Source organism: Saimiri boliviensis, chromosome 14 (assembly GCF_048565385.1).
Source record: "Saimiri boliviensis isolate mSaiBol1 chromosome 14, mSaiBol1.pri, whole genome shotgun sequence".
In the NCBI taxonomy this organism is placed as follows: domain Eukaryota; kingdom Metazoa; phylum Chordata; class Mammalia; order Primates; family Cebidae; genus Saimiri; species Saimiri boliviensis.
Window position 1 is genome coordinate 5,482,640 of NC_133462.1, and position 16,954 is coordinate 5,499,593.

The window sequence follows — 16,954 nt, forward strand, 5'->3', positions numbered from 1 at the left end:
TTACCTGTGGCAACAGTGTTGAAGTTCACTTCAACCCCATAAACATAGTAAAGAGTCGAAGAAATAGCAAAGATTGAAGAACCCACCAGAGGGGCACATGTTCTTTAGGCCTCTTGAGGCTGTTCTTAGGGCAAAAGCAAAAAAAGAAACAAAACCCACCAGAAACCACTCTCTTGCCCAACCCTTTGTTTTTGTTTTCCCTAGAAACACCTTACTTCAAAGCTTACCCTCTTTGTTTACATTAAGAAAAAGCTCCAAATTCCCACAGTTTGTCTCATCAAGGGTTTCTCAATTGTTTGTCCTCACCGATCACGGGAACAATGCTTGTTGACTTACTCAAAGCTTAGGCTTCCCTCTTTCTGCAAGCCTCTGACTGTTGGACCACTCTTGGACATTGAAATTCAGAACAATGTCTCTTTCTTTCTTTCTTTTTTTTTTTTTTTTTTTCTTGAGATGTAGTTTTGCTGTTGTTGCCCAGGCTGGAGTGCAATGGCGCGATCTCACCGCAACCTCTGCCTTTTGGGTTCAAACGATTCTCCTGCTTCAGGCTCCTGAGCAGCTGGGACTACAGGCGCACACCACCACGCCCCGCTAATTTTTGTATTTTTAGTAGAAACGGGGTTTCACCATGTTGGCCAGGATGGTGTCGATCTCTTGACCTCATGATTCACCCGCCTTGGCCTCCTAAAGTGCTGGGATTACAAGTGTGAGACCATTTCTTGAGAGTTCATATGAAAGAAAATAACCTTCCTGCCATTTATCCTTAGAAATACTGCAAAATTAATTTTTCTCTAAGGGAAAATAAATCCAAATCACTTCTGAAGAGTATTTTATTGGCTTTGTTATCCGCACATAACAGAACATTGAATAATAGAAAACAAAGAAAATATCTAAAATATGTTACAATTTTAAAATGAAATGTAAAATATGTAAAATTATAAAATGAAATGTATTTCAGAATGTATGTAGTGAATTTGAAATTACAGTATATCTAGAAATGAATGACATGGTGATGTTAGTGTTGATGAAAAGAGTCAAACTCTAAAATATTTGAAGAAATTTACTTTGAGTCAAATAAATATGAGTGACCATGGCCCGTGACAGAGTCCAGAAGAGGTTCTGAGAACATGTGCCCAAAGTATTTGGGCACAGCTTGGTTTTCTACATTTTAGAGAGACCTGAGACATCAATCAGATGCATTTAAGAAATACACTGGGGCCGGGCGCGGTGGCTCAAGCTTGTAATCCCAGCACTTTGGGAGGCCGAGGCGGGTGGATCACGAGGTCGAGAAATCGAGACCATCCTGGTCAACATGGTGAAACCCCGTCTCTACTAAAAATACAAAACATTGGCCGGGCGCGGTGGCTCAAGCCTGTAATCCCAGCACTTTGGGAGGCCGAGGCGGGTGGATCACGAGGTCAAGAGATCGAGACCATCCCGGTCAACATAGTGAAACCTCGTCTCTACTAAAAATACAAAAAATTAGCTGGGCATGGTGGCGCGTGCCTGTAATCCCAGCTACTCAGGAGGCTGAGGCAGGAGAATTGCCTGAACCCAGGAGGCGGAGGTTGCGGTGAGCCGAGATCGTGCCATTGCACTCCAGCCTGGGTAACAAGAGCGAAACTCTGTCTCAAAAAGAAAAAAAAACATTAGCTGGGCATGGTGGCTCGTGCCTGTAATCCCAGCTACTCAGGAGGCTGAGGCAGGAGAATTGCCTGAACCCAGGAGGCGGAGGTTGCGGTGAGCTGAGATCGCGCCATTGCACTCCAGCCTGGGTAACAAGAGCAAAACTCCGTCTCAAAAAAAAGAAATACACTGGTTTGGTTCAGAAAGGTGGGACAACTCAGTGGGGCGGTGGTGGAGGTTTCAGGTTATAGGTGAATTGAAACATTTTCTTGTTAACAATCAGTTGAGTGTCCAGGTGCGGTGGCTCACGCCTGTAATCCCACCACTTTGGGAGACCAAGGCAGGTGGATCACAAGGTCAGGAGTTCGACACCATCCTCGCCAATATGGTGAAACCCTGTCTCTACTAAAAATATATATATATAAAAAATTAGTTCAGCATGGTGACATGCGCCTGTAATCCCAGGTACTTGGGAGGCTGAGGGAGGAGTCTTTCGACAAACTTGACCAATTGTTGTTGTTTTGTTTTTTTGAGATGAAGTCTTGATCTGTCACCTAGGCTGGAATGCAGTGGTGCAATCTTGGCTCACTGCAACCTCTGCCTCCCAAGTAGCTGCGATTACAGGCGCCTGCCAATGCACCTGGCTTATTTTTGTATTTTTAGTAGAGACAGGGTTTTACCATGTTAGCCAGGCAGGTTTCCAACTCCTGACCTCGTGATCCACCTGCCTCTGCCTCCCAAAATGTTGGGATTATAGGCATCAGCCACCACGCCTAGCCAAAATTATTGTGAAGTATTATAGTGGCTGCCCTTTGAGATAATGTATGACAATTATTTTCTATTCAGATCCTAGTTAATCTCTAGGATAGAGAGGGTCTGGAAGAAGATCTAGCTATGTTAATAGAGATTGTTTACAGATGCGGATTTCCCTCACAAAAACAGCTTTGCAGGGCCATTTCAAAATATGGCAAAGAAACATGTTTTAGGGTAAAATATTTGGATTTTTTTCTTTGTCTCCTAGATGTTACACCTGAGTCAGGTTGGAAAGTAAGTCACGATATATAGAGTTAAATAAAACCCATCTGATGAGAATTTATGATTTGTAGGACATGACTCCCCAGGTCCCCTAGATAGGAATTTGGGCAAGATAAAACAAATCAGAGTTTAGTCCTCATTAGGATGTCAGCAAAGTTGATCTCAGAAATATTTGAGATTAACTCATCTTGCATAGAATAAAATAACAAATGTAGTTAGGCACAGTGGCTCTGGCCTGTAATCCCAGCACTGTGGGAGGTTGAAGTGAGGATTGTTTGAGACCAAGAGTTTGATACCAGCCTGCCAATACACAGAGACTCCATCTCTACTTAAGAAAAAACAAACAAAAATAGCAGGGTGTGATTTCTCATGCCTGTAGTCCCAGATACTCAGGAGGCTGAGGTGGGAGGATCACTTGAGCCTGTAACTTCCAGCCTGCAGTGAGTGGTAATCATACCACTGTACTCCAGTCTGGAGGACAGAAGGCCCTGTTTCAAATAAATAAATAAATATGAATAACAATAGCAAAGAAAAACTATGTAATTAATATCTACTTTAAACAAGATACTGCTTCTTATTTAAAGCATAAATTGGCGTTCTAACTTATCACTGAATCTAAAGCTGCCTTTGCCAAAAATATGATAGTGAAAGAAATAAAACTTAATTTAATTATTACCACAGAAGCTGTGTTTGCTCATTCTTGGGCATTGGCTCAGCTAACTATGGAAGGAATTCAGTTTATAGTTATCACTTTGAAGAAAGGACAATAGTAGTTCCTTCCCAACCTGACCCTCTCTGTAAGATTGATGAAAGGCCACAAAGTTAGGATTATGGGAGGTACCTGTATTCTGCTAAAATGTAGCTGTAAACATTAACCACCCATTATTATGAAGGTCACAAGATTTGTAATTTTCCTAATTGCTCCTGTAGATAGCATCACTTTTGTCAAAACTTAAGATTGGTCTTTGAGGTGTTTTTCAGACTTTTCCAATTGGGCAGACCAGCTTTTTAAATTTTTTTTTTTTTTTTTTTTTTTTTTAACCTCGGGTATTCAACCACCTGGACCTCTTCACTGGTAGCAGAGAACTGGCACCACCTGGTCCTGTGATCCCCCTCACCCAAAAACTTAGCTCCAGGAGGCTGTTTTGGACCATCCTATGATTTCCTCCCCAACCAATTAGCCACACCAGTTCCCTACTCGCTTGCTCCAAATTGTCCTCAAAACCTTGTCTCCCAGCTTTTCGGGAGACGGTTTTGAGAATTAAATTTCCCCTCTCCCACTCGTTCGACTTGGCTAGCCCTGCAATTATTTAACTCTTTCTTTGCTGCAAAACCCTGCTGTTTTCAGTGTACTTTCGTCTTCCGGGCAGAGGCACGATGAATCTGGATGGTGATAGATTTAGCTTCGCTTGCCTTGCACCCCAGGTGTTGTCGCTATGAAACTTTCTGGACCAGGTGCAGTGGCTTATGCCGGTAATCTCAGCACTTTGGGGGGCCGAGGTGTGTGGTCACCTGAAGTCAGGAGTTCGAGACCAACCAGCCTGACCAACGTGGTAAATCCCAGTCTGCAGGTCTATACGAAAAATACAAAAAACATTACCCATGTGTGGTGGCCCATACCTGCAATCCCAGCTACTCAGGAGGCTGAGGCAGGAGAAATCGCTTGAACCGGGGAGGTGGAGGTTGCAGTGAGCTGTACTCAAGCCTGGGCAACAAGAGGGAAACTCCGTCTTAAAAAAAAAAAAAAAAAAAAAAAAAAAAATTCCGCGAGGCCGGGCTTGGTGGCTCATGCCTGTATTCCAAGCACTTTGGAGGCCAAGGCGGGTGGATCACCTGAGGTCGGGAGTTCAAGACCAGCCTGACCGACATGGTGAAACCCCGTCTTTAAAAAAAAAAAAAAAATCTGCAAGTAAATACAGAGTTGAGTCTCTGGCATTAATGGAGAGTAGAAAATAGAGGGATTTCTGTTTTGTTCTGTGGGCTATCCGTATGTAACTGGACCATCGTTGCATGCAGAGTTTGCATTCCACCTTCCAGTTTGAGTCTACTTCACAGACGATTCTAGGGCTTTTAAATTGCCAAACTTAATTTCGATAGCAGGAAGTTTCCTGGAAAATTCTAGGGCTTTTAAGTTAAATTGCTAAACCTAATTTCGATAGCAGGAATTTTCCTGGATTTAATCACAGACTTTGCTCCCCGCCCCAGGGAGATCCTGCTGAGTTGCCTCAGCGTCACTGGTTCATATCGCTTCCTTAACCGGGAATATAGAAATGCCCTGAGAGCCAGAAGAGGAAAGCACAGGCCCCGCCTCCTCCTTTTTCCCCTCCCCTCCTAATCCGCAGCTTGTTGGGCCCGCCCACCGCGCTGCGCGCGCAGCTTCCCTCAGACCCGGAAGCAGATTGAGGGGAGTGACCCCTGAGCCCCAGCGCATGCGTTTTCCGCCGTCCGTTAAGCTTAAACTTGGCGCTTCGTAGTCTTCTGGTGCTTGCATACCAGGGATCTGCAGGTTCGTACACCCCTGAAAATAACCCTCACCGCAAGGAAATCACACGTCGCCGTGACACCCGGGGTCGTGTCCGTGATTTGGGGTGAAACCGTTCTGAGGCTGGATCCGTCCCGGATCTCTGCCGTCTGGTCACGTAGACAAGTCTTTTCGTTCCATGTTCCCGTTTAAAACCTTTGCCTGACCCCCTCCTCCCGTCCCGCGCCACCTAAAGCCCTCATCCACGAGGTGAATTCGGCTCTGTCCGGTTCCCCAGCCTCGCCCTCGTCGGCCCCTGGAGCGCAGCGCCGCAGCCCGGGTCCCGGGGAGGCCGAGTCCTCTGCCTGGTCCTGGGATCCTGCAGACCCCACCCCTCTCCTAAGGCGCTGTCGCCCCCATCTCCCTGCTCGTCGTGCCGCGCCTGCTGCTCCCCAGGCCTCCCCTGAGCCCGCGTCGGGGAGGTGCCCGCGGCCTGTCCTGTGACACCTGATGTTCTTGCCTGCCCAGCTCCAGCCTCTGGAAAACGTGCTCCTCCGGGATGTAGGCGTCTTGCTCCAAACCCCCCTGTGAATGTGTGGACTCAGGGGATATGGAGACAGAGACAGGACTGAGAGAGAAGCAGAAAAACAAGAGGAAAGAATGAGGGAAACCCTGAAACCCATGGCACGGTAGACAGTGGGTGAGGGATTTGCAGAAGGAATTGAGAGAAGGAACTGTGAAAGTAACAGGGAAACAACAGGAGGGGCGAGACAGCAAAGGGGAGGCCCCTCAGACAGAGTAGGGAAAGGAGGGATTTGGAGCCGCTTCAGACAGCAGCATGGTGGTGGGACAGCGAGAGACGACAGCTGGTGACAAGGAGAGCAGGGGGAGGCCTGGGCATCGGTGGTGGGGGGGAGTGCCACAGAGTGGGGACGGGTATAACAGGGAAGAGGGAATTTAACATAGAGCGCCAAGGGGCAGCAGAAGTATATGTAGATTGGGGACAATAGAAAGATAGGGGAGAAAGGCTGGTTGCAGTGGCTCACGCCTGTAATCCCAGCACTTTGACAGCCCGAGGCAGGCGGATCACGAGATCAGGAGTTCAAGACCTGCCTGGCCAACATAGCGAAACCCCGTCTCTACTAAAAATACAAAAAAATTGTGCTCGCTTTGGGAGCACATATAGTAAAATTGGAACGATACAGAGATTAGCATGGCCTCTGTGCAAGGATGACACGAATATTCGAAGCGTTCCATATTTGGCGCACTCTGCGAAGATCGTTTCCGTATCTGCTAACCTAGCACTAAGGAAATAGTGAGATTAAGCAAAAATGGGCACCCAATAACGAAATTGTGATTTTCATTACAAAAAAAAACCCACCACACACACACACATTAGCCACGAGTGGTGGTACGTGCCTGTAATCCCAGCTACTTGAGAGGCTGAGGCAGGAGAATCACTTGAACCGGGAGGCGGAGGTTGTAGTGAGCCAAGATCATGCCATTGCACTTCAGCCTGAGTGACACACTGAGACTCTGTCTCAGAAAGAAAGATCGGGGAGAAGGAGGAGTAAGAGGCGAAACAAGTTGCAAGCATAGAGCAGAACATATGGAAGAGAAGGATTAGAAGGAAAGGGGAGAAAGAGCAGCAGAGGAGAGAGGCACAAAAGAAGGAGCAGAAATCCCAGGGGAAACGGAAAAAAGCTGGAGAGACTCAGGTGAGAATGAGAGATACAGAGTGAGGGAAGGAAACAGTCCTGACAAAAGAGGGACACAGATGAGTGGTATGTGATAATTGTGATAACATGTTGATTTCTCTCTCTTGATAAATTTAAATTTTGTCTAAATTGTACATATGAGAATAAGAATTGCAAAACTCAAGGGCCGGGCGCGGTGGCTCAAGCCTGTAATCCCAGCACTTTGGGAGGCCAGGGCGGGTGGATCACGAGGTCAAGAGATCGAGACCATCCTGGTCAACATGGTGAAACCCCGTCTCTACTAAAAATACAAAAAAAAAATTAGCTAGGCATGGTGGCACGTGCCTGTAATCCCAGCTACTCAGGAGGCTGAGGCAGGAGAATTGCCTGAACCCAGGAGGCGGAGGTTGCGGTGAGCCGAGATCGCGCCATTGCACTCCAGCCTGGGTAACAAGAGCAAAACTCCGTCTCAAAAAAAAAAAAAAAAAGAATTGCAAAACTCAGGCCGGGACCTCTCTGACCTCATCTCCTGCCTGTGTCCTCCTGGCTCGCTCTGTTCCACCCACGCAGGCCTCTTTCCTGTTCCTGGGGCGGCGGTTTCTTCTGCCTCAAGGCCTTCACTTGGGCTGTCCCTCTCCTGGAACTCCCTGGCCCCAAGACTGCAGGTGGCAAACAAGCTTCACCAGATCACTGTTCTGATATGACCGTCTCCTCAGTCCAGGCTTCTGTAACCCTCCCTCTGCCCGCCATTTGACATTCCAGCCATACCCTCACCTCAACCTCTGGTCCATACGGCCTGCTTTACATGTTTCTTTCTGCTCCTTCATGCTCCACTGCCTGGATCCTGGTGACAGGGCCTCAGGGGGACAGCAGAGCCAGAACGTGGAGGCTGTGCTGCCCTTGCTGCCACTGAATGGAGCGTAACCCTTGCTTTAGACCCCTGAGGCGTTTTGCAAATACATCTCTTTTTTGTGTGTGTGGGATGGAGTTTCTTGTCCAGGCTGGAGTGCAATGGCCCCTTCTTGGCTCACTGCAACCTCCGCCTCCTGGGTTCAAGTGATTCTCTGGCCTCAACCTCCCATAACTGGGATTACAGGTGCCTGCCACCACGCCTGGCTAATTTTTTTGTACTTCAGTAGAGATGGGGATTCACCATGTTGGCCAGGCTGGTCTTGAACTGACCTCGGGATTCACTTTCCTTGGTCTCTGAAAGTGCAGGGATTACAGGCATGAGCCACCACACCCAGCCCTCACTTGCATTTTATCGTGCTTTTCCATAAGTATAAGAGATTATCATATATAATATACTTTCTGGCCAGGCACAGTGGCTCAGCGTGAGGCTGACATAGGAAAATCGCTTGATCCTGGAAAGTGGAGGTTGCAATGAGCTAAGATTGCACCATTGCCCTCCAGCCTGGGCAACGAGAAAGAAACTGTCTCAAAAAAAAAAAGAAAAAAAAAAAATACACACACACACACACACACACATATATAGCAAAATTTTGAAGTTCTAGAATTACATTATTTAGTTCACCATATGAAAATTGTTGTTTGTGCTGTTTTTCTTTCTATCTGAATTTCAAATAAATTTCACCTGGTTCCAGACAGTGTTAAGTCCTGGTGCTGTCTAGTTCTCTGGCTCTTGTTCGCTGCCTCTTCCGTGAATCTCCACACCACAACCAGAAAATGTTCCTACTTACACTCAATATGACGTCAATAGATAAGAAGCAAAAAAAAAAAAAAAAAGGCATTAAAGTTCTAAGATTTTAAGAACCTTTCTGTGCGTATATGTACAAAGTCATTTTTCTCTATTCTGTTTACTTACTTTGAGACAGGGTCTGGCTCTGTCACTCAAGCTAGGGTGCTCAATCTCAGCTCACTATAGCCTCAACCTTCTGGGCTCAAGCAGTCCTCCCACCTCTGCATCCCAAAGTATTGGAATTTCAGCTGTGAGATACCACACATGGCCTGGAAGGTCTTTTAGGCTGACTGATGCCACCATGGACTGCATGGTAACGTCTGTGACCTGCACTTACACCTCCAGATGAACTCCTGGAACTAGAAAGTCTGAAGTAATTGGAAAACCTCAAAAGGGGAGAATGACCAACTCATGCAGTGCCTAATTAACTTTGAGACATTCTTCTATTGTTCTTTGTTCCTGCCTCAACTGATAAGGCAACTGGATTTTGTAACCGATCTTGCTCAACTGATAGGTCAACCTCGTGATTGCAGACCCTATGACCCCCTCCCAGCTTGCAAAAACCACCCTGAACTGTAACTTCTGTGACTCTCTGCTGCCTACACCAAACCTGTAAAACCGTCTCCTTTCTCACCACCCTGCACTGACTCTTTTCAGACTCAGCCCACCTGTACCCAGGTGAATAAAAACAGCTATGTTGCTCACACAAAGCCTGTTTAGGAGGCTCCCTTCATTCAGAGTACGTGTTTTAACATGGCTTATTTTTTTCCTCTGTGGGGTGACTCATGTTCTCCTGGTGATAATTATGAAGTGAAATTTCTTCCCCTTCCCTCCCCTCCCTCCCCTTTCTTCCTTTTCTTTCTTTCATTTGTTCGTTCATTTGCTCGTTCTATTTTGTGTGAATTCAAATTTATTAATTTATTATTAGGTCACTAATGTTCTCCTGGTCATAATAATGAAGTGAAATTTATTAATTTGGGATACCTACACGTTAGTTTTCATTCACTCATGAACATCTATGTATCCACCAATTAGTATTATTTTTGGTGGGGCTGGGGGTACAAGGTCTCATGCTGTCACCTAGGCCTGAATACAGTGGCACAATCTCTGCTCAATACAACCTCTGCCTCCTGGATTCAAGGGATTCTCTTGCCTCAGCCTCCTGAGTAGCTGGTATTACAGGTACATGCCACCATACCCCACTAACTTTTTTGTATTTTTAGTAGAGAAGGGGTTTCACCATGTTGGCCAGGCTGGTCTCGAACTCCTGACCTCAAGCGATCTACCTGCCTTGGACTCCCAAAGTGCTGGGATTACAGGCATGAGCCACCAGGCCCAGTTGATAGATCTACGAATTATACACCAGTAGTATCCTTTACCTCGTGTTTTCTTTTTTAAATTTGGTCATACAGGCCAGGCGCGGTGGCTCAAGCCTGTAATCCCAGCAGTTTGGGAGGCCGAGGCGGGTGGATCACGAGGTCAAGAGATCGAGACCATCCTGGTCAACATGGTGAAACCCCGTCTCTACTAAAAATACAAAAAATTAGCTGGGCGTGGTGGCACGTGCCTGTAATCCCAGCTACTCAGGAGGCTGAGGCAGGAGAATTGCCTGAACCCAGGAGGCGGAGGTTGCCGTGAGCCGAGATCGCGCCATTGCACTCCAGCCTGGGTAACAAGAGCGAAACTCCGTCTCAAAAAAAAAAAAAATTTGGTCATACATGTTTTCTTTCTTTCTTTTCTTTTCTTTTCTTTTTTTTTTTTTGAGACAGAGTATCACTCTGTCACCTAGGCTTGAGTGGAATGACATGGTCTCGGCTCTCCTACCTCAGCCTTCGGAGTAGCTGGGAATTCAGGTGCCTGCCGCCATGCCCGGCTAACTTTTATATTTTATTAGAGACGATGTTTCACCATGTTGGCCAGGCTGGTCCTAAACTCCTGACCTCACATGATCTGCCTGACTCGGCCTCCCAGAGTACTGGGATTACAGGCATGAGCCACCTCATTTAGCCTCAAAAAAGTAAGACTAGGCTGGGCACAGTGGCTTACACCTGTAATCTGCACACTTTGGGATGCTGAGGCAGGCGGATCACAAGGTTAGTATCCAGCTTGGCCAAAACAAGGAAACCCTGTCTTTTTTTTTTTTTTTTTTTTTTTTTTGAGACGGAGTTTCGCTCGTTACCCAGGCTGGAGTGCAATGGCGCGATCTCGGCTCACTGCAACCTCCGCCTCCTGGGTTCAGGCAATTCTCCTGCCTCAGCCTCCTGAGTAGCTGGGATTACAGGCATGCGCTACCATGCCCAGCTAATTTTTTGTATTTTTAGTAGAGACGGGGTTTCACCATGTTGACCAGGATGGTCTCGATCTCTTGACCTCGTGATCCACCCGCCTCAGCCTCCCAAAGTGCTGGGATTACAGGCTTGAGCCACCGCGCCCGGCGAAACCCTGTCTTTACTAAAAATACAAACGTTAGGACTGGGTGTGGTGGCTCATGCCTGTAATCCCAGCTACTCCAGAGGCTGAGGCGGGAGGATCACTTGAACTTGGGAGGCAGAGGTTGCAGCAAGTCGAGATTATGCCACTGTACCCAGGCCTGTGTCTCAACAAAAAAGAAACACTGTGAGGGATGCTGACCTACCAGATCTTAAACCCTCCAGCTTTTGCAGGAGCAGAATAGCTGATGATTTAAGACAGCACTTCAGTCCTATGCAGAAGTGCTTGAAGGCAGTAGTGGTGTAAATACTTCTAATGATTAGTGTTGGGCTTACTGGACGTGCCTTTGAAAAACATGCATTCGTTCCTCCCATCATAACGTTCGGTCTAAAAGGTAGGTACAAATAAGTACATTTGATAGGTAAAATTAAAGATGAAATTACCACAAATTCTTTCTATACTGGGAGAGGAAAACTGGCCGTTCCATGGCACAAATCAAGAAATATTGATAAAGATCACCAAACCGGTCTATGTAAAATTGAAAATACTGGTCGGGCACGGTGACTCACACCTGTAATCCCAGCACCTTGGGAGGCTGCGGCAGGTGGATCTTGAGGTCAGGAGTGGGAGACCAGCCTGGCCGACATGGTGAAACTCCATATCTACGATCTCTACTAAAGACACACACACAAAATTAGCTGGGCATGGTGGCACATACCTGTAGACCAGCTTCTACTAAAATAGAAAAATTAGCTGGGTGGCTTTTGTGAAACCTCAAATTGTCCAACTTGACGCCAGCAAGAGCCTCTTTGCAAACCCTTCTGTTTTTTTGTTTTGTTTTGTTTGAGAGGGAGTCTCACTCTGTCAACCAAGCTGGAGTGCAGTGGCATAATCTTGGCTTACTGCAACCTCTGCCTCCCAGGTTCAAGTGATTCTTCTGCCTCAGCCTCCTAAGTAGATGTGATTATAGGTGAGTGCCACCACACCCAGCTAATTTTTTATACTTTTAGTAAATATGGTGTTTCACTATGTTGGCCAGGCTGGTCTCGAACTCCTGACCTCAGGTGATCCACCCACCTCAGCCTACCAAAGTGCTGGGATTACATCTGTGAGTCACCAGGCCCAACCCCAGACATTTTTTTTTTTTTTTTTTTTTTTTTTTGAGACTCATCAACTGCAGAACCCATCATAAGGACCTTATGAGGCTCTGTCATGGGCACATCCTTAACCTTGGCAATGGTAGACTTTTCAAATTAATTGAGATCTATTAGATACTTTTGATTCACAAGCTCATGAACACAGAAGAAATCAAGATAGAAAACAAACTAGATCCAATGGAAAGCATAAAATAAGTTCATAAATCTGAACTCCTTCATGTTTATTGAACATAGAGGAAACACTCTTTCAAACTTTGTGTGTTTATATTAGATCACTTTTTTTTTTTTTGGAGACGGAGTTTCGCTCGTTACCCAGGCTGGAGTGCAATGGTGCGATCTCGGCTCACCGCAACCTCTGCTTCCTGGGTTCAGGCAATTCTCCTGCCTCAGCCTCCTGAGTAGCTGGGATTAAAGGCACGTGCCACCATGCCCAGCTAATGTTTTGTATTTTTAGTAGAGACGGGGTTTCACCATGTTGACCAGGATGGTCTCGATCTCTTGACCTGGTGATCCACCCGCCTCGGCCTCCCAAAGTGCTGGGATTACAGGCATGAGCCACCACGCCCAGCTTAGATCACATTTTAAACGTATTTTTAACGTTAAACACCTATTCTATGTATTTTTAGCCAATTTAAAACTGCAATAATAAATTATCAATTGTATACATGCATAATACTTCATAATATTTCCCATAGCATTGCTTACTACTTGTTATTGGAGTAGATTCTCAGTCTGTCTTTGACAGTGGCGTGTTGTTCCATAATTGTGCTTATGACTCTCTCGCGCATGAGTGGAAAACGATTAGGGAACTAGGAACCTAGGACAGCCAAGATGACAAATTTTCAAGTCCATTAAAACTAGGAAGATGTATTCTTTACCACTCACACACGGCTCATGGTCAGATGTTAATGTTCAGGAAAACAGCTTAATGGTATCTCCAAGGACAAACTCCTACAGAAATACAATGTCCACATGATCCAGTATCTCATGACAGTATATGCTTTTAAGATAATTACAGTCATGCTTTCAAGTACTTGCACACTGAAATACCAAGGATAGTTTTACATAAACGAAGTACTAAGTTTTGTCACACTGCCAGCCCACCAGCAGGTAGAGATAGCTTAGCTTTTACGTAGGCCCCTATACAAGAAAAACTTGAAACAAAGAGGAGGCATTCCCCCTGCTTTCTGAGGATGCCCTACTGTGTAACTGGTAGCTTTCTTTTCTTTCTTTTTCTTTTCTTTTTCTTTTTTTTTTGAGACGGAGTTTCCCTCTGGTTACCCTGGCTGGAATCCAATGGTGTGATCTGGGCTCACAGCAATCTTGCCCTCCCGGGTTCAAGCCATTCTTCTGCCTCAGCCTCCCAAGTAGCTGGGATTACAGGCATGTGCCACCATGCCCGGCTAATTCTGTATTTTCAGTAGAGATGGGGTTTCTTCATATTGGTTAGGCTGGGCTCGAACGTCCAGCCTCAGGTGATCCCCCTGCCTTAGCCTCCCAAAGTGCTGGGATTACAGGAGTGAGCCACTACACCCGGCAAACTCGTAGCTTTCAGTACACTTTCTGTAGGGCTGAGAGCCCCACAGGGTCGTGGGGTGTCTCTTATGCTGTGCTGAGGCACAGGATCCAAGAAATAAAGAGACAGGACACAGAAGTACAAGGAAATCGCAGCTGGGCTCAGGGGGCCACGCCACCTATGAGTGGAGTCAGGCGAGGCCCCGAATGTCCAGAAGCGTGAGTATTTATTGTGTATAGGTTAGGGGGCAGGGCAGTGAGTGAAGTCATCTTTAAGGATAGCGATAGGGTCGTGAGCAATAAAACAAGGGGTCCACCCCCATTAGGTCATCTAGGCTGGGAGGTAGACAGTGTGCAGCAAGGGCCCCATTCCCATTAGGTCACTGAGGCATGGAGGTGGGCTGTGCGCAGTGAAGAGGGTGCAGCGTGCAATACCTCTATCTATGGGCATGCGTTTTTTTTTTTTTTTTTTTTTTTTTTTTTTTGAGATGGAGTTTCGCTCTTGTTACCCAGGCTGGAGTGCAATGGCGCGATCTCGGCTCACCGCAACCTCCGCCTCCTGGGCTCAGGCAATTCTCCTGCCTCAGCCTCCTGAGTAGCTGGGATTACAGGCACGCGCCACCATGCCCAGCTAATTCTTTTGTATTTTTAGTAGAGACGGGGTTTCACCATGTTGACCAGGATGGTCTCGATCTCTTGACCTTGTGATCCACCCGCCTCGGCCTCCCAAAGTGCTGGGATTACAGGCTTGAGCCACCGTGCCCGGCCTGGGCATGCGACTTCTAAGGAGATTATGGGAGTATGCTTTAAGTCACACAGCAGTGACAGAGCTATCGGGGTACCGCCACCTGCTGTCAGCTTCCAATGAGTTTTTTTTTTTTTTTTTTTTTTTTTTCAAGATGGGGCTTCACCATGATGACCAGGCTGGTCTTGAACTCCTGACCTCAGGTGATCCACCCACCTCAGCCTCCCAAAGTGCTAGCATTACAGGTGTGAGCCACTGCGCCCAGCCAGCTTCCAATGAGTTCTGTAGGAAGATGCTTTTTGAGCAGCACAGTAACAAGAGCTAATACAGTTCACAGTCACCAAGGTGGATTGCTGGTCTGAGGGCAGCTTTGCAATACTGAACACTGTCGCCTGGGCCATGGGTTCTTGTCCTGGTATAACTGTTTTTCCCTTAAATCATGCTCTGCACTGTGTCTGCTCTAGGCATTCCTCTATGAACTCAGAATAAATCAAAGACTATCAAGCAACTGGAGGTCCAGGGCTCAGGAGGATTTACCAGTTACACACAGAGAAGCTTGAACTCCTTGGGGCTTCGGTGGGCCCCTGCTGGCACCTTAACTACTGTATTTGAAGAGATTATTCTGAGCCAAATATGAGTGACCATGGACTGTGACACAGCCCTCAGGAGGTCCTGAGAATATATGCCCAAGGTAGTCGGGGTACAGCTTGGTTTTATATATTTTAGTGAGGCATGAGACATCAATCAAATACATTTAAGAAATACATTGGTTTGGTTCAGAAAGGCGGGACAAATCAAAGGAGAGGACAGGTTCCAGGCTATAGGTGAATTTAAACACTTCTGTTTGATAATTGGTTGAGTTTATCTGAAGATCTGGGAATAATTGAAAGGAATATTCAAGTTAAAGTGAGGAAGGAGACCCAGGCATCTGGGATTCCCTCCCCTCCCTGTCATCCACAGTGCAACTCAATAGAAGAGAGCGAACAGGCCAGCTGGCGCCTCCTGAATCTCCTTCCTGTAGGTGGCAGGCTTAGTCTTGGGGAAACTCTCTGGAAGACACTGTTTTTACTTTAAGCAAAGCACATCAAACCCGAAACCTTTTCACGTGTTGAGTCCTAAAACTGTAAACCCGAACGCTTTCATATGTGATTCCTGGAGCTATAAACCCTAAGATTCTTCCACGTGTAATACCAAATGTTAAGCCTGTATAAAGGCAGAACCTTGCTTTGTTAGACGAACTGAATTTGGATAGATTATTCCTCAGCTTTGGGCTGTAGTAATAAACCCTTTCTTTTCCCATTCAGAGCTCTGTTTTTCTCGGCCGATCCTGCTACAAAAGTAAGGGATTGTGGACTGCAGCTTTTACTGCGTATGGCTTCAGAAAGACGGCAGGTTGTGAAATGTTTCTCCTCAGACCTTAAAAGGGTGCTGGCTCTCAGTTGATTATTTTTTGGATCTAGGAAGGAAGGAAGGAAGGGAAAAAAAGGGGAAGAATGGGAATATACAATGTGGATTTTCCCCACAAGAGACTTTGCAGGGCAATTTCAAGGTATGGCGAGAAAACTGCTTTTGGGGTAAAACAGTTTGATTTTCTTCTTTGTTGTGTCACAGTCAGATTGGAAAGTAAGACGAGATATACAGGATCAAATAAAACCCATCTAGTGAGAATTTGTTTTGTAGACCATGACTCCCTAGACCCCATAGATAGGAATTTGGGCTAAATTTTAAAAGTCAGAGCTTAGTCCTCATAGGGAGCAACCGGGCAATTTACATATACGGTTAAAAAGTCAGTGCTTTTTCTCTTTTTCTTTTTCCTTTTTTTTCACTGAGATAGTGAGGCAGTCCTGCTGGAGGGAGTCTTTGTCACCCAGACTGGCCTGGACACCAGGGCTTGGCCACCGTCCTGTGCCTGCTTCCTGGGTAGCCGGGACCTCAGGCGCCCGCTTCGCTGCTGTGTTGAAGCAGCAGGTGGTGACCTCACTCATCCTTGCCCCGCGTCCTCCGTCCAGCACCCCAGGTGGTGGCCCTAGGGAAGTCTCTGAAGCTGAGCACAGGGTGGACTCGGGGTCTTCCGAGTCAATAGGGAAAGAAAGGGAGAGGATGTCGATTCTGTTCTGTGGGCTGTCAGCATGAAATTGCACATTCCACCAGGCAGGGCTTTGCATTTCACATTCTAGTTTGTATTCCTGTCCTAGACAACTTTGGAGTTGTGAAATTAAATTTCTTTTTCTTTTTCTTTTTTTTTTTGAGCGGCAGTCTCCCTCTGTCGCTCAGGCTGGAGTGCAATGGCACCATCTCGGCTCTCTGCAACCTCTGCCTTTCAGGGTCAAGCGATTCTCCTGCCTCAGCCTCCCAAGTAGCTGGGACTACAGGTGCGCGCCACTACACCCATCTATTTTTTTTTTTTTAATTTTTTTGAGACGGAGTTTCACTCTTGTTACCCACGCTGGAGTGCAATGGCACGATCTCGGCTTACCGCAACCTCCACCTCCTGGGTTCAAGCAATTCTCCTGCCTCAGCCTTCCGAGTAGCTGGGACTACAGGCACGCGCCACCATGCCCCGCTAATTTTTGTATTTTTAGTGGAGAC

General features: G+C 46.5%; 1 protein-coding gene and 1 non-coding gene across 5 annotated transcripts in view; both read left to right on the top strand.

The window, feature by feature from the left end:
• The window catches only part of LOC120362775 (uncharacterized), a 114,990-nt gene that overhangs the window by 71,537 nt on the left and 26,499 nt on the right, over positions 1–16,954 (top strand). The gene's annotated exons all lie outside the window — the stretch shown is intronic.
• Positions 6,284–6,385, top strand: LOC120362850 (U6 spliceosomal RNA). The gene has a single exon (XR_005578650.1). It is a non-coding gene; the product is annotated as a U6 spliceosomal RNA (small nuclear RNA).